Source organism: Passer domesticus, chromosome 1, assembly GCF_036417665.1.
Source record: "Passer domesticus isolate bPasDom1 chromosome 1, bPasDom1.hap1, whole genome shotgun sequence".
NCBI classification, from domain to species: Eukaryota; Metazoa; Chordata; class Aves; order Passeriformes; family Passeridae; genus Passer; species Passer domesticus.
Genome location: NC_087474.1, coordinates 27,119,941 through 27,142,299, shown reverse-complemented (window position 1 = coordinate 27,142,299; position 22,359 = coordinate 27,119,941). Strand labels below are relative to the sequence as shown.

Genomic DNA, 22,359 nt, shown 5'->3' with positions numbered 1-22,359 from the left:
AGTCCTTTTCCTCTCAATACATGCAAAACTCACTGGTTTTGTTTCATTATTATTATTTGTTATTGTTATTGTTATTATTTATTATTATTATTATTATTATTATTATTATTATTATTATCACTATTATCATTATCACTATTATATCTACTTTTTCCTATCTTAATCTTTGAGAGATGGATAAAACTGCTGTAAATCCAAAACAAAAACAACTACTGGTTTGAATCTTTCATTCTACCACCAGCAGATAAACAAAAATCTTTTCATTAGGAAAAATGGCTGGGAATGGAAGCAAAATCCCACTCTGCTGGGTCCCAGAGCTTCTCAGAACTCTGATTACAGCTGCATAGAAATGATATCCAGTGCACTGAAATGACAACCTGAGCCTTCTGGACTATGGAAACTCCAGAAGAACCCCAAAAACAAAGATAAACCGCTCTGCTATTCAAGACAGGAGCAATGCTGCTTACAGCTCTGCTTTAGAAGTGATGTTCTTCCCAGGCACTGCTCGTTGGAAGAAACATGAAACAAAGTAAACTGTTCTTTATTCCCTTTTCAGAACTAATCAAACACTGAATAACAAATGTAAAAATGTGTTAATGTAAAACGTTCCCTTATTTTGATTTTAAAAAACTTTCTCTAACCCTTGTTGGATTCTGCTGTGTTGAGAAGTCAGGAGTTAACCAGAAAAGCCCACAAACACGCTTGCCCGGCTGGAGTACCAATGAAGGATGGAGCTGAGAGTCTCACTGTCTCACAGGTCTTCCAGCATTGTTGGATTAGTAGGCTGAAGCCTGAAAAGCAAGAAAGTTGATCAATTCCCAAAAAAAAAAAGAGACTAGGGCCTTTCAAATCTTCCAGGACCTTACAAATTCTCTGGGAGCTCAGTAAAAGAAAGATTTGCTTAATTTCTCTCCCTAAAAGATTGCAATTGTGGGTGTGAAGGTTTAGGGCACTTCAGACTGCCTTGTGGATTTGTTTTCATTTTGGCGAGTTGCTGCTGTGAGAAAAAGATTTATAGTTTGGCCTGTGGTATATGTAAAGGGATCTATTTTGCACATCAGAAAAAATATTAGACCATTATAGTTTTATAGGTGAAAAGAGCTAAAGTAACTGAAGGAGAGGGAATCTAGGCACGTTAAAGAGCAGTATCACTTGGAAGCAGGACCAGCATTTACAATGTCTAAACAATTTGTTGAGGAGGCTGGTAAATACTGTGAAAAGAGACAAATTTGGAAAGATAATTAGAGAGGATCAAGATGAAATACTAGCTGTCAGGAAGCAGAAAGTATTTTAAACTAGTGCTAGCAGATGCCTCAAGTATTACTCTGCACAGACAAAAGGAAAATGTGTGTGGAGATAATCCCAATTTATAAGACTAAGAAAGAAATACAGTGATAGGGAATATAAAATACACTTATTATTGATGCAGTCCTTTTCTTCTCTCTTTGCAGAAGACAGAAATGAAAGTTATATGAGTCTTTGCAGGTAAAAGGTTATGTAATTATCAAAACATACCTGAATTCTTGGCCTAGGAAATGCACTGAATGTCTAATCTAGGAATTGTCATCTGGTTTTCAGTAGGAAGACAATGTATTTCCTTAGTGGTAGTTAGTTTCTTAGTGACTGTTTCCCCTTCTGCACCCTGCACCTTTCAATTAAATCCCAGGCAGTGTTAAGTAAATGGAGGTAAAATGAAACAGTCATTCAATGGCTAGAAATAGTATGCTTGCCTTTATTTACACACATGAATGGGCAAAAATATATGATAAAGGCTCTTGCATCCACATAGGCATCACATTGTTCTCATAGCATGGGACAAACAGAAGGCAGCACAACCTATTGCACAGCAGAGATGGGCCAAACCAGGTGGATCTGAGGTCATACACAGCAGTGTTGCTCTCTGGAGCTGCCACTATTTCACTCTCCTACTCCAACTCATCATTTTCTGTGATGCACATGTAATGCTTCTGTCTCTTTGATTCCTTCAGAGGTAAGAGGTTATCTGAAAGATTATTTGGGGGAAAATAGGAAACATGAACATCTGCATTCCAAATGGTCACAATATTCTGAAGGGAAATATTGGTGAATTCCTTTTTATGCTTACTTTCAAACAATAGGAAGCCATCCAGGAGGAAATATATGACAGAACAATGAAGAAAACAAATACACAAATATTCTTGATATAGGATCAGGCAAATGAAAATATGCAAATACATGTGATTCATTTTCCAGGGCAAAACATTTCTGTATGATGTCTGATATAATTAATACTGTGAAAACTTGAAGATCTATCATGTACTTTATACACGTTACACATTTACAGCTAATCAGAACTTTTTCTTTATTGGCTATTTTATGTGAGTGCTGAATAGCAGCCCCTTTTTGTAGCTTTTTTCCCCTACAGCAGCTACTGAAGCCTTCATTTACACTGCACAAATTATCCTTAGCAGCAGGTAGGAAGCAATCAGCAAGGTGTAGCTGGCAATAGGTCTATTTTCATTACAAGATGGAGAGAGCCAGGGGACATGACATTTGTCCAACATAGTCAGGGAGGACTCTATTAGGAAAATCAGCTCTGGAGAATTGTAGTCTTGCTGAGGAGAAATTGAAAGGGAGAATGTGGGAGTGTGGTTGTTTTGTTTGGTTTTTTCTTACTTTTTCTCATTAAGGTAAGAAAAAGACAGAAGTAAGAAATAATTCAAATCCTTTTAAAACTTCCTACAGTGCCATAAAATGCATATAATTCTCCTGCTCTTGAGTACACTGAGCATTTCAGAGTATGTCTGTGAAATGATTTCACAGTGACTCATTAGTGGGACTGTTAGCAACAAATTTGGAGGAGGATAGCATGAGGATTTTGGAGATAAAAGAGAGTCACAGCTAATGCTGTTATATCACACTGGATAATCTTTTCAAACAATAGTAAAATAAAACAGAGGTGGGAGAGAAATGGGCAAAATCATAATGGTTTAACTTTACATACCTAATTGAGATTGCCAAATTGAGAAACTGAATGTCCCAGAGTGTCCCTTGAAGGTGATTTCAGCCCCCCAAAGTTCTGAATTATCTTTTGAAGGTGACTATTTTCTCTTGAACTACAGTGGCAGAAATTTTCCCCATTATATGTTATTATTTCTGGTTTCAGTTCCCCTTTGAGTAATCTCTCTGTTGCCTCCCTTCAGTAAGCAGGAATGTTGTATGCTTTAAAGTATTTACTGGATGTTTTACAAGGAAATATTTTTTCTAGAACTGTAAATACAAAGAACTCCTCTAAGCAAATGAATGCCCAGCAGGCTGTATTTTCTTTCCGTTTTAAATAATACATTTGCTTGCTACTGGCCTTGGAACTGAACTTCCTCATTTACCATAACATAGGAAAAAATGTATCTTGCTAAGTTCCAGGGTAATATTTTTTTTCATACATAGTCAAGGAAAACTCCTAATATAGTGAAAACTGTAAACTCAGACTTGAATAAAGGCTACAGTTTTTGTTAAAATTATTAAATATAGAGGCATTTATATAAATTCTTACATAAGTATAGCTTAAATGTAATCTTCTTAAGAACAGTAATATTTGCATTCATTTACCTGACCAAAATCCCTAGAATATAGATGAAACAATGTCTTTGTCAGAGATGGTGAAATGAAATATCATACTGCTTGCTCCAGAAGTCTGTAACACAGCAGGACATTGAGCTCTTCTCTTGTGAATCCAAGGTTAGCACTTGAACCACAGGAGAAACCCACCTCCATCTTCAGGGGATTAGACCTGTAAATGAAAATGAAAAGGAAAACATACTAGTCCTCATCTCTTCATTCATTTTTCACTTCTCAGAACCTGAGGAAAAGGACACTGTCAGACTTTCTCAAGGAAATTGACTCTTGTGATTTTTTTGGCGAGGTTTAAAATCCCAGGTCTTTCCCAAGTACCTAACAGTTAACTCAGGCATATGAAGCAAATGAGCATAGGATGGGCAAGTCAAGGTGTAGCAAAAGAATGTTTCTAAGGGCTTTAATCTAATTTTAAATTATAAAGGTGAGGAAATTTAATGGCTAGATCTTAAACAAATGCATAAAATATTGACACCCCTTCAGAAAACTCAAATGTAGTGCTTCTCCCCACAGAAGACACAGTATACCAACATTCTCTATAGAGCAAGAAACTTGGAGAATGTTGTAAAGCTGGGTGGGGGCAGAGGGAAGAAAACAGAGAATAGAGCCAATGCTCTATTCTTCATGGAATCCATGCTCTATTCTTCTTCTCTCTTAATGGAATATCTCCAAGTTGCCCTGAAGTGTTGGCCTGAAATGACAGTTCATCCCTGATTTTAGAAAATTATTCTCAGATCAATATTTTTTGTTGTTTGTAATCGGGTAGCACACCTTGTAGAAAGTGAATGCTCTTTAAGTTCTTTCAAATGCCCTCTAACACCAACTGCACATTGCAGAAATTCATGCTCTTCAGTACTGGACAATTAAAACAAAAAATGAAACAGGCCTCAGTCTCACTGTCTCCATGTGAATTTCTGAAGTGAAAGAACTCAAGTTCTAGAGTCACTTTTTTTTTAGTTGCTCTTTGATCTATATATTTTCCTTTAATTTTCCTCCATCACAATTAATGTCACTGCCTAAGGCTTTGCATGGTATTCTTAAGAACAACCAAGTACCACTCCCCTCAATTTTCAAAGTAGATTAAACAAGGATGGTGCACTACTTCATCCTTTATCTGCTGTATCTCCAGACTACAGTCTTTCTTTATGGCTCTACAAAGATACTTCCTCAGTACAAAATTGTTACAGACTAAAGCTCCTTGCTATAAATGTACACCAAAACATTCCTTGACATGTTCCCATTAAAAAAAAAAAGTTGGTATTTCACAGGCTAAATCTAGACATCTTAATCAAAATTCTTGAAAATAAAGATACTAAGCATGGTTGTTTTGAAATTAGGTGTCTTTCAATATTGCTGCAGTCATAAAGATTATGGTAGGAAACTTCAGCAGCTTCATCCACTGAAGAATGTTTGCTCTGATCTTGAATCTCCAGCCCAACCTCAAATACTCATTAACACAGGGTATGTGTTCTCTTCTGTGCTCTCTTTGTCACAAAAAACCAAGGAGCATCTAAGAACAAAACAAGGAACATGTAAGAAAAGTGTGAAGAAAAAAGCATATTGAGCTGAACATTGGCCTTTCCAGTTAATAATTTTCTTGTAGCACTGTATTAACTTATTCTATGAAATAAAATAATTGCAGAAAACATAGCTACAGCTAAACCTCTTAACTTGAAATTCTATTTAATTTCCAGGAGAAAATAATTTTGTTCTCACTCCTTGTCAACTGACTTAGGTTAAAAGCTTCTTTATATACTTGAGTTGGTGCAGCAAATTCAACTATTTGCTTTCATATTTGTTGTGAGGTATTTCTCTGCTGCACTGCAATATGCCCTTTGTTGGGCCAGTTTAAATATCACCCATACATGAAAGGCAGTGAAATTCTATCAGTGAGTTTTTTTCTGAAAGCAAGCAGTGTTGGAACAAAATCAAAGCAACAAACAAACCCATCCTGCTCCTCTCCAGCTTTCTAAAACTTTCTCAAGTTGTGGGGTATGAGAGAGAGATGCAATTAAAACAATTCTCTAAGTGCTTTATTTGCCACCTGCCATTCATTGAATGCCTGCTGATAAAAGTGAGTTTTTTTACTTGCAGATTTGTCCTGATAGACTGGAATTATGAAAGTTCATGAGTGCTCCAGGAGCCACATGAGGATAAATATAGATTCAATCAAATCAAATCAAGTTTGGCAATAAAGATGTAAAAAGTGAATTACTTTTAGCTTGCCCCATGTTGTTTAACAGAACCAGGACAGTTTAGGAAGGCAGTTTTGCTTAAAAAATGTATAAAACCTTGTACTGTTCAATTCCTCTGTTACTCTGTTACCTATACAATTCCCAAGCTGTTACAATTTTCAAAAGGTGTTTCATCCAAAACCTATCATATGTTCAGAGATGCTTACGAAATGTTATTTTAATTAAAACTTCTAACTGTCGCTTTTTGTGCTATCATATATTTGTGACATAACTCTACATAAACTATTCCTATCCTTCTGCCAACATACTCACCAGTCAATTTCAGTGAAGGTGTGTATCTATATTAATGTTTTGTGTTAGATCTTCCCTGCACTTCTGAGTGAATGTCCCAGCTGCTCCACTTTTCACTGCTGTGAGATCTGCTTGTGAAGAATCAGTTGGGGCAAGAATGAGGTGATATGAATGTGCAAACCCAAGGTAGCTGGGAAGGCAAGATTTGAACCCTGAGTCCATCTCTAATTGTTAGTACCAATAATTAAATTTTGTATCAATATTTTCTTCTTTTTTTACATATATCTTTTTCCTCCTTGCAGTTTGCTTCTTAATGTAACCGTAGAGAAAAAAAAAAATACTCAAAATGTGAGTATTTGTCTTTAAATTAGAGAACTTTTATAACTAATTCTCACGCTGTTTACTAAAATGCACCTCATCCTACTGATTAAAGATCCTGGAAGAGCTGTTATCTACAGCATGTCTCTACATCATAAATCCATATGATCAGATAAGGTAGACCAGCAATGCTCTGGTAATGCTGAAGTTTGTGTATAACTGACAGAGACTATTCATCTGACCTTATATGTTAGATCATGGAATTGATTCAAATTCAGGAGTCAAATACATAGTGTAAGTTTGAGAATGTAATGTAGTAGAAGCCTCAAAGTTTAGTTATATCGAAAAAAGGCAATTCCATTTCAGTAGTCAATTTTCATTGCTATTGGAAGTGGCTTCTTGCAGATTTGTGAGAGAAAAACTAAAACTACAGACATTTTCTGTACTACAGTTAGGGTGCATGAGCAGAAGGTTTGTGTGTACACTTATGAAACTATAGTGTCCTCTTGGTACACACAGGCCTTCATTGTCTTTTGAGGATATTAAATACAGGTATCATGTGTAGACAATCATACTGACTGATTTTATTTTGAAGTTCACCTGAATACTTTCCAATTTTAAGACAATGAAGACCTCAGGTGGAAATAGTGACAACCAGTTGTTAGCACCACTGACAAACTGGGATACTTTGCAAAATGTCAGAATTTTTTCACTTCAAGTGAAGTTTATAAGGGGTCTTATTTTATATTAGTGTCCTTATGAACCAATTTAGACAGATTATAATATCAGAATTAACAACACCAATAAAAATAGGGTTTTATACTACAACAATGGGCAGTTTCATTGTAGTAAATAAGGAAGGTGTTGCATTTTCTTTTCAGCAAGTTATTCTCAAACCAAGGTCACTATAAAATCATTCTGTGAACAGACACATGGGAGGGAAATCTAAAATGACCCTTTAAGGATTTTGACTGGTATGTGATAAAAACATAGTTAGGTTCTCAAGTAGAATAATTTTGAGTGAAAGTGAAAAGTAGTAATTTTTCTAGTTAAATGCTTCAGGTCTGTGATTGGCTAAGTTTTATAATCTTTCGTAATGGATGTAAAACAAAAACTAAAATAAAGACAGAATTATTGTTAGTCCACTAATATGATACTAATTGCTTTTACACAGACAATGCCAAGGATATTAAATTTTAAAAGACAATAAAAAAGAAAGCAAAATAATTAATGCTAAAAGTTTATTTTAAACTAAAAAAAGCCCACCAAACCTATGGAAAAAGTTGGTGTTTTTTCCCTCTAATGAAATGAGCTCTTTACATATAAATTATATTGTAATAACAGAGCTCCCTGGTGGAAAAGAGTTCCTTCTCCTGCTGGCAAAAATTAAGATAATCACAGATGGCTAATGATCAAAAATACTGACTGACAGCTCTGAAGTACAAGGCATAGATAATATTCTCAGAGCTACAGTTTATTTATACTCAAAACTGGCTTTAGGCACCCACAAAATGTGCATTTGTGATGTCCTATTATAATGGAGATTTTTAGCCACCAGTTCCTGTTGTCAAGATTTTTCCTTAAGACTAAACCAATCACCATGATTTTTTCACCAAAATACTTGTGTTTCAGCATACCAGTTATTTAAAACAATCTGTAACTAGCTAAATTTTCTCAAACATGTAGACCATTATTTTTAGCAGCATTATAATTAAAATGTGTATTTTGAGTTCTTATAAATGCTCTATTATATACTTCAGGGTTTATATAGTGCAGAAGTCAGTGAGGGCAAAGAAATGCTACTGAAACTCCTTAGTTTCTTGTACTTGAATGATGGTGTACAAAGTGTCTGGCTTCTTTGGTAGTGTTCAAAAACCTATAAGGAGTTTGGTCTCGCTCCCACTTATGCTAGATGAAATGTTTACGTGATTCAGCCAGGATGTGGATGACCTTACCGGTAATTCTTGTTTTCTCAAATGTTTCTTGATTTTCACTTTACAGCTCCTTTAAAAATTTGCTAAACGTTTTGTGGAGCAGAAACCTATTTTTAGTTTCAAAGCACTAGCTGTATTTTAGGCTTGTGATTGTTATAACCCTTCAGTATACATCCAACATGCAGCATAAAATGTTTTCTAATAGAATGTCTGCCCTATTGAAATATAAGTTCTAGGCCCTGTAATGTTGATGAAAACCTGGAAAGATATTCCAGACCTATTTAAAAGGCTTGCTAATAAGAATGCCAGTTTTAAGTACACCCAAAATATTATCAGTTGTGTATTAGCAACATTTCCCATTAAATATTATGTAGTGATGGATATCTGAAAAAGTTTCTGCTCCTTTATCCATTTAACTTTCAGGTATACATTGAGAAGACAGCATAAAAAGGGCAAAGTTCATTGAACTTTGCTATTGATTTTTTTTTTTAACTTCAGCAACCAGGAGAGAGAGAGAGAGGTGCTACTTTTGGAAAAGCTACACAAAATTACACATCACTGGACACCAGTGAAAGTGGAAGGAATTTATCAGAATCCAAAACTATAGGAAAACCTCCAGTCAGAATTTGCGCTTGCTTAGACTCTGCAGTTCATCTTCACAAGCAGCATAAACAAGGCTTCAGTAATCACAGAGCTCCCAGAAATACTTGCTTAATAAACATTTTGATTTTCAACTAAGTGTGATTTTTGGATATAGGCTAAGGATTCTTGTGCTGACAGCAACAACCTTGCTGATATTGCCTGGTCTCAGACTTTAATACGGGTTCACATTCTTTTCATTCAAGTGTCTGACTGGACCTCTGCTACCAGAGCTGGAAGCTCTGGGTGTAAGGAGCACCCATATATCAATGCAGTTCCTGTTATGCTAGAATAGTGTAAATTTTACAATGGCAGGCATGGAACTGGAGTAATAAGTAATACAAACTTTCCCCATGCAGACTGTATTTTTGTAGCTATGCTGAGCTTCATCCCAACTGAAATAATTTCAGCAAGTTATTTCATCTAAACACGTGCAATTTATGAGTAAGCCTGTGACTTACTAGCATTCTAGCAGCAACAAATGTATCACAAATGACTTCTTAGGGTAAAACCTGGTATACAGTGTTACATTAACAACTCAGAAGTCCGAAATAAAAAAGAGAGGGAAAGAGATTTTTTTTTTTTAAATAAGAGGCGTTAGTAGCTACAAGGGCTTCACAAACCAGCACTTTTTAAGAGTATGTATTCATTCTATCTCTTTTGAAACCCAGTTACAGCTAAGTGAACTATAACAACTAAACTATTTCACTGATCGGAACAACAATAAACCAAAACGAGTAGAAGTACTAAAAGCATGCCTGAGGCAACAGAAACTTTTGTGCTAATTTCCATCTCTTTCAAGTGCGTTTGATGAATGATGTGACAAAAGAATCCTAATTAAAGTTGAAATCCTGAATACTAAATAAATTAGAAGTGCCACTACATTCATCTTCTACAATGATAATACTGATACTTCTACTCCTTCTCTGTGCCCCTTTGCTTACATCTGTGGCAGTAACTCAGCAAAGGGCACTGCCAGCACAGATGGGGAAATGGATACTCTTCCCCAAATAGAGAGATAATTGGACAGGCTGCTTTGTTTCCCTTCACTGCCTTCAATTTACACAAAGAAAGCCTACCAGGAGCATTCAAAGTATTTTTAGGTATATATTTTTCTTCTCAAATGATTTAAAACTTGACACTACACTATCTGGTCTTTAGTAGCCCTAGAAAAGTTGCTGTGTTTATGGCCATTAAATTTTTATTTCTTTTATTACTGGAGAATCATTAAGTATATATATACTTGGAGTAATATATAATCCTAATGGGTTGGAAAGCAACACTGAAGGGATTAAATTCTATGGCTTGTGTCACACAAGCCAGGCAAGACAATCATAAATGACCTTAAAATCTATGAATCTTTCAAGGAGCTGCCCCATTCAATAAGCAGACTGGAACATGAATTATGACTCCCAAGAGACATCCTTTCCCTGCTCCCCTTTTGTTCCAGGGAGCAACTCTGAAATACTTCAGGAGAAGTTTATATCCCCAGTGTGCCCAAGCAGTAGGCTTGTCTTTTTCCTTTCTCTTTCCACTCCTCAGAGAAAGAGGGCTGTCAAGGGAGGAGGCCATTCTATTCCCACCACAGCTACACTCAAAATCTGCCAATGCAAACAAAAGTGGTTCTTCAGTGCCTCCAAATCCCATTTGTACTGTCTAAGGCCTGTGACAAGAGAAGACCTAAGAGGCTGGAGTCAATCAGGAACTCCAAGGGAGCCATGTAGTCCACTCTCTCAACTGTGTTAGCAACTAATGCTGCCTACCTGACAGAAAAAAAAACCATAAAAACATAATAAACATGTAATGATTCATCTCCAAATTTTTCTCCCATCCCATAGTAATTTATAGCAAACTCTGGTTCAGACTTCATACATTTGTATTTGCTGTCTCATGTTGTACTGCACATGCACAGAACACACATAACTTGACTGACGTGCTTAAACATTTCAACACTTCAGCTGTATAGGTCATACAACACCAAGTGTCTTCTTTAATCTTCTTGCAGTGATATCACACTTCTTGGCTCCTTTTAAACTATGTAGTTTTCTTTGTATTTTCTGAATTACAAAAAACAAACAAACAAAAAAAAAAAAAACACCCAACACTTTAATGTTTTCAGATTTGTTATTTTTGTTATTTGAAATTCTTTGTTTTTAGAGGAAATGAAAGAGAGAATTATCTTAATGAAATAGATTGCTTGCTTGTATCTGATAGATTTTAAGACCTGATTTTACACCTAATCTAGCTCATAACATTATAATGGACTACATTTTTTTGAAGTATTGTAAATGAAAATGCAGCTTGTATAGACTTTCCAGAATTCTTGTCAGTATGTGAATTTTGCAGCCCTAATTTTCACCAATGAATTTTGGACTGATGTTCTAGAAAGGATATCTTTTTATCTTAACTGTAATAGTGATAATTTCAGTGATGAGAGTGGATTTTTGGGCTAATTATCCTATATAAGTAACTATATATAAGTTTAATAAATTGCCTCAATAGGAGAAACATGCTGAGATACATATTATATGATATTATTTTTGGAAGTGCCTATCTTGAACATGAACAATTGAATATTTGCAGCACCAGCTCTTGAATTTTAACTTTGCATTCCACTACAAATGGTAAAATATCTTGTTTCCAATGTAACTCAAAGTAAAGACAATTTTCACCCCATCTTTAATAATGCACAGGATGACTAATTATCTTTCTAATTCTCTCTCACACAGACACCCTGTGATACAAGTATGCAACTTCGATTTTCCTCTATGCTTAGAAATCCCAGTTTGACAGGTATTTCAGACTTCCATTTCTTTCCTGGGTTTTTGAATGACTTCATATGTAAGTCTTAGGGTGCTGGTTAAGGATAAAGAAGACAAGCAAGGGATATTTGAAAAATAAATGGTTGGAACTTGAGAGCTTAGTAATTCACGTGTCTGCTTTGTAAAAAGAATGTGAACTGAAGTAGGATGGACTTCTCTAAACTAAGGCAAGAAATTAACTTGGAAATTTATCTTGTCTTTTATCAGGTGCATCGCTACAGAGTTTAATAAAGTCACTGCAAGCTTTCCTTTCTTAGGGATGGACTAGACTGTATTTGGACTTCACCACCACTTTGACTTCATTATTACTGACCTTGATCCCTTCTGGCACTGTCTGCTATGATCCCTGGGGATTAACTGCTCAAAGGTTATTGACTTACATACGTGTATATGAGTTGGCATCTCTGGATTCTTAATAATTGATTGTCAAAGCACTTTTGCACCATGCACCTTGCTTTTTTGGCAGAACAAGTGCCCTTTCTTAGCTCAATGTTCATCTACTCTTCTTTGGGGTATGTGAGTGCCAGCTGATGTGATAAAGCATGAAAATACAAGCTTGTCAGTAATGACCCAGTTGGTAGCTGTCAGAACACTTGGCTAAAAACTCAGAGAAAGCTTTACAAATTATTGTGCTGTTTTTACGTGTTGGTTTTTGGATTATTTTTTTTTTCCCCTGGGACAACTGAAAAATGCAGCAGAAACCATTTTCATTAAGAGAAGTCTAGATTTGACTGAGGTATTCAAGGGAAAGTATCCCTCTCAAGAACTAGAGAAGAAAAAGTTATTCTGTTTAATATTTCCAAATATGCAAATGATCTGAAATGAGTTGTAAAACTGCAAATGAGCAAAAAAAAAATCATTGAAAAATCCAAATTTATGTCTGGTCAAATTTTATGTATGCTATGGACATACAAGTTACAGTGGGGTTTTTTTAAGTTTGTGTATTAAAAATTTTGTTAATTTTGAAGGTTAGAAAGTTTTGTCGGGCTAGCAGATATGAGAAAGACTCAGCCAAAATTATGGTTAGGTTTGTTAGCTGGGTTTGGGAAGTTTTTTTAATTTTTAAACTGTCCTATCTTCAGTGGTTTTATTGAAGGATTATTCATGCTAGTGAAGACCAGATTACATAAAACCAGTGGCCTTGTGTGTTGATTAAGCTTAGAAGACAAGGTTAACTGAACACAATAATTTGTTATATTTTTTGCACTCACCAAAATGTAAGAACTGGTTTCTTAAGTGTTTTTTTCAAGGGGCTCTGGGACATAGAACAACTTTTTGTTACCAGACAATGTTTTATGGAGCTGTAGTGTGCTATTGTCACCGTAAGATAAATCTGTAAGGTATTGAACAGAGTAAACTGTTCCTGTTGTGTAATGCTTCCCTATCTCTCTAAAGGCTTAGAACATCTTTTATCACAACAGGGGGAAATTTGGATCTTTTATCAACTAGTTCAAAAAAAGCATTCCATTTAAGTAATGTGTCTGGAACTGTAGTCTATGGAGATAAGTAGCTTATTAACCTTAATCATAACAACACATTATCACTATTTGGTTTCATGTTGACTAATTTGCAGAACAATGCAGAAGAGCACACTCAGCACATAAGACTGTTCCCAGTTCTTGGCACTGCATAAATACAGTGACCCTCACTTGAAATGTCAGAGACTTAAGAAAAAGCTGTATCATATGATGAAGGAAGAGAGTTGGGGAAAAGAGGATCATGTAATCAGAGAGTTAGTTAAAAAGTAAACACTTGTTAAACCTCTGGACAAAGTGAGACCATCATCAAACAGATACCAAGAGCACAGAATAAAGGTCAGTTACCTTTTATCATGTTTGTGTAGCTTCAGTTAAACTAACAAGCTTCAGCATGTGCTTAGGGTCATAGTTAAGCACTTTTGCCTTGATAAATGAGCTGTGTATTAGGTGCTTCCCTTTCAAGAGCATGGACATATTGGAACTCTGATCTACAAAAAAAAAAGACATCAGAAAAGGAAGCAATTTACCTGCAGGCAGAAATCAGTCATATCAGTTGGTAGAAGGAAATAAGGAAATAGTAACATGTCAAATAATAAAATAATGATAAGTAAAACCAAGTAAAATGAACCCGAGAAACCCCAAAAATAAAACAGATTACTTCAATTTTGGGGAGTGAAATTGCAGATTTTTTTGTTTCTGGATTTCTCAAAATCACCAAAAATGCTTTGTCTTGAACTATTTCAGTGTTAAAGGTACATTTCCTCATAACTGCACTACATTTCCTCATAACTGCACACTTCTTGTGAAAATTCTAGTTCTTGATCCTGATGATTTTAGTATTTCATATGAACCACATATAAACCCACTGCTGAGGAATAAATATAGCCATAAGCCTTACAAGAGATTTAGATGTCTCCGTCCTCAGAGGAGAGACACCTTCTAAGATCATGCTATAAAGTACGGTGCATAGACCATGGTATATAATAGTTTCACTGAGTTCATTCAAAAAAGGAATTTTTAGGGGTATTAATTTCTGAGATGCTGTAGCACTACATTTTCAGTGAGGAAAAATGCTAGAACTGCAATGTACATCTTAATAGCATTACAACAAACTAAGTTCAAGAAGTTTTAGGTTCTGTATTATGAAAATAACTTCCCTAAAATTTTTTACCAAAAAAAAAAAAGGTAGGTGACAACACTCCAAAATTCATTAGAACCAGTTCTACTGCATGAAATCAGTAGAAACAAGAAAACCTTCTGCCTCTTGACTGAATTATGCTATGCCACTGTACCTCTTTTAATGTATACTGCAGCTTAATAATTACTGTGTCGCAGCACAATGACAACGCAGTGCGCAACGGTGTCCTTTCATGATCTGCACTTCACAGGAAAATGTGAATGTGCAAACTTCAATTGGCCAGAGCATTCACACAGAGTACAATCCTACTACAGGCTAAACTTTTTAATGTTCATAGAATCATAGAGTGGCTCAGGTTAGAATGCACCTTAAAGATCATGAATTCCAACCTTCTTGCCATGGGCAACAACATATTCCACTAGACCAGGTTGCTCAAAATCCCATGTAGCCCTACCTTGAACTCTTCCAGGCGTGGCCATCCACCGCTTCTCTGGGCAACCTGGTACTTCAGCATCCTCATAGTGAAGAATTTATTCCTCATGTCTAATCTAAAGCTGCCCTTCTTCACTTTAAAGCCATTACACCTTGTCCTATAAGTACGTGTAATAAATACCTCTCCAGCTTTCTCATAGACCCACTCTAGGCACTGGAAAGTGTCACGCTGTTCTCTTTACCAGACTGAACACTCCAACTTTCTCAGTCTGTCTTCATAGGAGGGGGGCTTCAGTCCTCTCACCATCTTCACAGGCCTCCTCTGGACTCACTTCATCAGATCCTCATCCTTCTTATATGGGACATTGTCTACATCTTGGACAATGCTTGGTTGTACCTGTTTCCATGATACAGAGAATGGTACCAATATGTTTATGCTTTGGTAAGAGTTCAAAAACTGTTTGCTGTAAATCACAGTAGGATATCACTATCACAGTGGCAGTGGTGCTGCAGCCATGAATGTTAAAGGGTCATAGAACTTTTTTTCAGTAATCAGTTTGTAGAGTTGAAAAATAATAAAGACCAACTCTTCTTCAGGTGTCATATGTCATATAGAAACAGCAAGTCATAATATATTAAATAGTTTCTATTAAAACAACAGGAAGCACTTCCTTCAGAACAAATTTGTTTTTGTTTCCTTCTCTATCCTTATGTTCAACCAGAATAGTAAAACACATGAACATTTCTCAAAATATCAAATCAGTTTGAAAATCTGTAGTCCATGATATTAGAAGAGTTGAATTTACAATTAAGAGTATTTCATCAAGAATTTGTTTGGCACAGTGCATAATAATTTTCTAATGGATTTTCAACAAAGAAGGAAGTAAAATAGGATGAGAAAGGTAAGCATACAGCAAAACTAAGTACAATGACTAGGGTTGATGAAGAAGGAGGAATATGAGAATGCTTTCAACTATACAGTTGAAATAAACTTTCAGACAGTCATTCTTGACCAAAATCATAATAATGAGGTTTGGGAGAGACTGAAAATTAATTCAGCGAGACTTCATTATTTCAGTGATACAGACTCACAGTGCTGTAAATGAAATTATTGCCTTTTTGTCTCATCAATGGTGCAGTTAATAAAGGCTCTAAACACAAACTTCTCCACATTTTCGTAGTAGCTGCATAGCTCTCTGACTAACAGGATAACTGCTTTTTTCCTAGACCTCAGTTTTGTGGTAAAGTATCTGATAAAGTTCTGCAGCGATTTGGGTTCTAAATCTGCTAGGCACTAGACAGTAAGAAACCCCAGTAATTCACTTAGGCCATGGGATAGGATTGAGAGAGAAATGTCTCACATGTACTATACATGAAAGGACAGTACAAAAAAATTGAGCTTATCCCATATAAACAACCTTGCAGATTTGGGATGATGGAAGCAAATATCTGTGTACATATACACATTTTTGTCTTCAAAATTTTTATATATTGAATTTATATTGCTTATAAACAATCAAAGAGTGACATCTAAAACCATGTCTTATTTTCACAGCAATGATTAAATTTATAAATTATTTTGGTAAAACTGGGGCTTACAAATTCTAGAATTGTACTTTTACTGAAAAGAAGTGTGCTGAGAGGAGATTTCCTTGTTAATATAAGTATGCTGGTCTGCTCTGAAATAATACAGAAGTTGTATCTGATTTTTGCATTATTCTAAGTAAATATTGCCTATAAAATTCAATGACTATTGAGACTTCACCTTAGTGGCAAACAGTAAATATAAAATCTGGAATTAACTTTCTGAGTGTTATTTGGTAACTTATGACAAACCATGGAAACATTTCAGTGTAAAAACAAAAGCTGATCTCTTATCCTGCTGACTCTTAGTCCTTTATCACATGTTTTTCTTATGTAGCTGAACAATATCAGTTCACAACATAAGACGCAACTTGTCTTCATTAAAAATATTTTTATTCAGCATTTATGTTGATATTTTAAGTATCAGGCAAATTGCTAAGTAGTCACAAAATCAAATGCACTTTGGCCTAGTTTCCATATAAAAATTAGAAGGTGTTAATTTTATTACCACCCTGGCAATATACTTGAAATCACATTAATGAGTATTAATGTCATATGCTTAGCCAAAAGAATTCCTGAAGTCAAAGAGATATTTTATCTGCTTTAAAGTATTAGTAATAAGGAATTAAATATGTTTTTGATAAGTATTTTATATCTTGTTAACCAATAGTTGGATACAACTGAAAAATATCCTACTGTGTACACAGAAATTATGCTGTATTTTGGTAAAACAGTAATGCTGTTGATGAAAAAAGTGACTGAATTGCAATAGAATCTATCAAAAACATTCAGACAAACACAGAAATATTATGCAGCTGAAGAATTTTCCAGTTGTCAAGATCAACATTCTAGAGTTTTATTTGAGAGTTTATTTTAAGAAATTCCAACCAGTCTGGATAATTATTACATGGAAATCACTATGAAACTATTTAGGTTTCCTTTAACAAAATACTTCACGTTTTTTCCTTGCAATTTTTTCAGCCCCCTGAGACTGAATTCATCAAGGAATTAGATGAGAAATGGAAGTTTCTGTTTTAGAAAACAGAATGGCAGCTAGACAACAGAAAACAGATGCCAATTATTTGCCCGTGTCTGCGGTAGAACAAAACATTTCATGACATTTACTTTGCCTTAGCAAAGCTGCCATTGATGTCAGTCAGCAGGTTCAGAAAAGAGAGTCCATATGATCTAGGATTGAACAAAAATTTGTACACTTTGGTAAAGATGACAAGATGAAAAATATGTGGCACTTTTTATAGAGTCAGCTATAATAGCACAATCTGGAATAATACTCTCTTGCACTGTAAGATCAGAGTTGCTTAATAAATTAACTGAAAACAGAATTTGCACTTCTTGGAGTTAAAAGGATCCACAAAACAGGATTTCTTTTGTCACATATTGAACAGGAAAGAGTTCAAGCTGTGCAATAGAAAATTAAATCTTTTATCAGCACATTAGCTATTTTTATTTGCCCTGAGCATGCATTTGTAATGTGGGCTATTCTCCATTATAAGCCATCCAAGGAATACAGGAATTATTGCCATGTTGCTTACCTGTAATACATAAAATCATCACAGTATATATTAATGGTAACAAGTCAGGCCAGCAGTAAATAGTTATGTTGAGCTAGGATGACAGCCAAAATTTTCAGTTTGGATCTGTAACATTTTTTATGTAGCAAACACCCTAATTAGATGGTTACACTGACAAAACATTGTATACTGTTTGTGGTTTACCTTTTATAGCAACACGAACAGATAAAATGCTGTCTGGAGATAGAAACTGTACTCTTGAGGAACCTATGTCCACATCTTCCAGCCAGATCTTTCTTGCACCAGCTAAGTTCTTAGACTGAAGGCTAAGAATGTCCGCCCAAACAAGTGCCTTGAAGAACGATGCTGGCAACGGAAGATAATGCAGCTGGGTGGTTACTTTTTGTGCAGGGCTATATATACAACACAAAAATGCATGAGAATCCACAAGGGGGAAAAAATGCCTCATTTGTTTACATCTGGGCTTTAAAATAATTACAGAACATAATACCACCATTTCATATGGGAACATCTGCTACCTGTGATATCTGTAATATCTCATGATCTCCCCTAACTGAAGCGCTCAGTGTAACAGTGCAGCCAGTGGAGGTCCAAGTATGTTTAGTGATGGGGAAGCAGTTAGATGTAACCCATCAAATGGCATCCTTCCCGTCAGTCCTCCTGGCCTGACTCAAGAAAGAGATGTCTGTAAAGGCCTTTCTGATCACACTGTCTATGTGTTCAGTTCAGCTTGTACTTTTGGACTCTTTCTTTACTGTGTGCCTACCACCACTCTGTCAGTCACAGCCTCGCTCCACTTGCATTGTCTTTACATTCCTCCCCCTGAAATACCGATAACTTTAAAGTTTAATGACATCAACCACCTCTCTAAGAGAGTACCAGATGATAAGAATAAATCACCAAGTCTCATTCAAAAAACTGCTAGCACAAAATTCTGGCACTCACATAAATACAAAACATAAATACTTATTGGTTTGGTGGCTGTGTTTCTGAGAGATTTAGTGGAGATAAGTGCCTGTGAGATTTTAGCAAGATTTTCTCAGGGTCAATATATACTATGAAATGAGTCACAACACAGAGAACAAAATAGGTGAACAATGCAGCTCCAGGATGACATCACTGCAGCACAGGGCCCAAATTATGTTTGCAGCTATTTCACACAGTCAACATTTTCTGCAGTTTTAATTCACTATTTAATTTTTTTACATGGTTACTGAAGTCTGCAAAATATACTTATTTTCTGGAGGTTTTTTTCTCTGAAAGTACCTGCTTTCCAATACTACTACTACTAATAATAATCATCATCATCATCATCATCTTCACAGGCATTCTCATTATTTTCTGGAAATGGAATTTATCAACTCAATAATATTGACTTTTCTGGCAAAAAACAGCACCTGAGCATGTGAAGAATGTTGAGCTCTATCTCTGCCTAGAACAGAACTTTTTGTTAAAAAAATAAAGGTGGCTTTTCTGTTAGTCAAGAATTCCCACTGTAAAGAATCAACCTTCACTTAGCACATTTCTCTCAAAATAAGCAAGGGCTAAGCAAGACTAACTCATTCTCCCCAGATGATGAGCCAGCATGCTGAGGAAGTGAGGCTGAGAGGTGGTGAAGGACTTAATGATGTCATGGGGAACACAGGGCTGTGGCCCAATAGTGCATCTTTTACTGCTGTGAATAGTTCCACTGATTTCAGATGGATAGTCCTGCAGGATTAAGGCACTGATTCATAAATGTTTCAAAACAAGGCCGAAGCCCTGGTCATATTTTAAGTCTCAAAGACACGGTAGTTTCTATCTAACCTAATAGATCAGAACCTCCACTTGCTCATTAGCTGAGGACCTCTGCCCTCCTTATTAGGCCCAATTTTCTCAGATGAACTGTCAGATGGAATCTGCTGCAAGTGTACACAGGACAAATTCCATGTCATTAATGGAACAGGTGTTTAATGATTTTGGATGCATCAAGTTTACCCAGCTTCTTAAAAGATCTCTTCTCATGTATAATCGTGGCTGCAACACCAGGGATCATTTTCTGAAAAGGCTGGCACTTCCCAGTCTATCAAACTGTCAGCTTTATGTGCTTGCCTGGTGTATTTATATTAAATAATGGATTTTAAAATCCTAAAGTTGAAGAACTAAACAGTGTCTAGGATTCCGATTGCTAGCACTTCTGAAGCAGTACTTCAGCTTGCACTGAAATCAGTAGGATCTTTAACAATGTAAGGCCACAAAGAACTTAGGATTCAGTAACTGTAATATGAAAATTTCACACAGGAAAGGTTATATTTACTTTTACTTTATAAAAGTTCATAAGTCAAAACTTCTTTAAATTGTGGATATCTACTAACATTTTTTTGTCCACAGAAGTATGAACAGGTGTGAAATCAAGCTTTTATCACAGTGAAAACCATGCATTTGACTGAAGTTACTAACGATAGACTGGACAGTGGACTTTAGCGCAGTTTATTCCCTGATTTTATCCCAGCCATAGCAGAATAAAAGTGAAAGAGTTTAACAGAATGAGCATGTCCTTTCCTCCCAGAAAGGAACAGGAAGATGAATGGAAGGTTCCTACACCAGGATGGGAAAGACTTATTTTGAAAAAAAGTTCTGCATGAAAACCTAGATAAAGAGAACAAGAGATTTTCTAAGCAAAATTAGGTCAACTGCATTTTAAACACTAAGTCTCACTCAAGAATGAAGAGTTGTCATGTTTTTGTTACAGCTACTAATCTCTAATTTTATTCAGGTTTTTGTATTAGTATGAAGGATCTTTGCTGTCAAGCGCAAGTGGATCCATATTAAGAATCCCTGTGAACTTAGACCAAAAAAAACTTTCTCTTTTTGATGGAGACTTTTTGTACTCTAATATTCTGTCAAATTCAAATTACAGTTCATTCAGAATAATATTAAACAGATGCTCTCTGTGCAAGGAAAATTTTGACTGAGTTGAGAAATAATCTTTTTAACAGGACACCATCCAGGTACAGAAGTCCTAGAGGAAGCTAACAAGGCTGCATTCCAGTGAAGAGCAATGCACACCCATCTCCCAACAGCTTCTTGAAAGCCTTGCTTCTTAACACAAGCTGCTAATATCCTATTATCCAAGTGACTTTGGCCATTAGTAATTGAGGTGTCCCAGCTGTTTTCTGATGTACCAGACTGCCTGTGGGGGCAGCCAGAGATGGCAAATATTTCAGCCATCACAGCTGAAATCTTTGATATTTGCTTACCAACAATATATCAGTTAATCCAAGAAAGCACTTTACTGCATTTCTGATAGGGGTTAGCCTCCACTAAATAAGGAGGCTAAATAACACTTTAGACAATCTAGGACTTCTAATACTTGCCCACTATAATGGCAAGTTCTAACATGAGAGAGAAATAAAATGGCACTGCAAACCTAGGTTTAAGTATCTTAAATCTCTATTTCTGCACGAGGCCAGATGACAGAGTAGGTGGCAATCTAGTGGGCTCGGTGGTAAATATATTCTCAGGCATCAAGTTATACCACTGACACATCTCAGACCTCACAATGAAAGAATTGTTTTAGTAGTAAGACGGCAATCACTCTTGCTCATAATGCATCTCTTTGTTTAATAAACTTAACATGACTATATGGCCCCACTATGTAGGACTTGACAGTCTTCTTTTCTCCTCTCAAAAATGTTTAGTCTGGATACTTGACTTCTGCCTTTGATTTTCCGGTCTGTATAAAGGATTCTTTCAGATAGCTGGAGTTTGCAGGTGAAATAGTTGATATAGGATAGTATAAAATATATACCATTCTTTTTCTTTGAGCTTCCCAACATCACCAGTGGTGAAGGAATTGGGAATATCAGAGCAAACTAATTAGGAGTCAGTATTATAAAGTGTTTTAAGACTCTTTGCCACCCACAAGCAGTTCTGCATAGCTGCCACCTCCTGCTGCAATTCTAACTCATCAGGACTGGGAATCCCTTGCAGCAAAAGAAATGCATCTGCAAGAGACAGCTACACTGTGTGGATTCTGAACCTCAGTAGGCATGAGAAGGTCATGATTAATAACCTTCACATTTAGAAGATCCAGCAAAGTGGTGGCAACTAGATCCCACATATTCCTACACATATCTCCTCTGACATTCTAATTTGATATAAAGAGTGAGACTGTATATCTAAATGTTCAGTGTGGAAAAATATTGCCCTAGGTTGACCCCATCTGAGTTTGGCAAGGTCTGGGCACAGCAAGACACTTTTGTGGGAGGCAGCCTCAAAGCTGAGCTGACAATGAAGCAGAAGCTATCAGTTCCCATAAGGATTTAGGGTGCTATTTCTCTCCTCAAAGGTAACATACTGCCTCAAAGAAGCTCCCACAAAG

The 22,359-nt window shown here is 35.9% G+C and overlaps 1 long non-coding RNA gene across 10 annotated transcripts in view; it reads right to left on the bottom strand.

Moving 5' to 3' along the window:
• Window positions 1-598: 598 nt before the first annotated feature.
• LOC135295330 (uncharacterized) overlaps window positions 599-22,359 on the bottom strand; it is a 298,178-nt gene continuing 276,417 nt past the window's right edge. For 6 of the 10 annotated variants that reach the window (XR_010357427.1, XR_010357409.1, XR_010357405.1 and 3 more), the window contains 3 exons: window positions 14,882-15,256; window positions 13,635-13,777; window positions 1,732-3,769 (listed from right to left, as the gene is read on the bottom strand). This is a non-coding gene — a long non-coding RNA (uncharacterized LOC135295330). Of the gene's footprint in view, window positions 792-1,731; window positions 3,770-13,634; window positions 13,778-14,881; window positions 15,257-22,359 lie in introns of those variants that run through there. The other 4 variants (XR_010357399.1, XR_010357395.1, XR_010357421.1 and 1 more) reach the window with 4 other exon arrangements.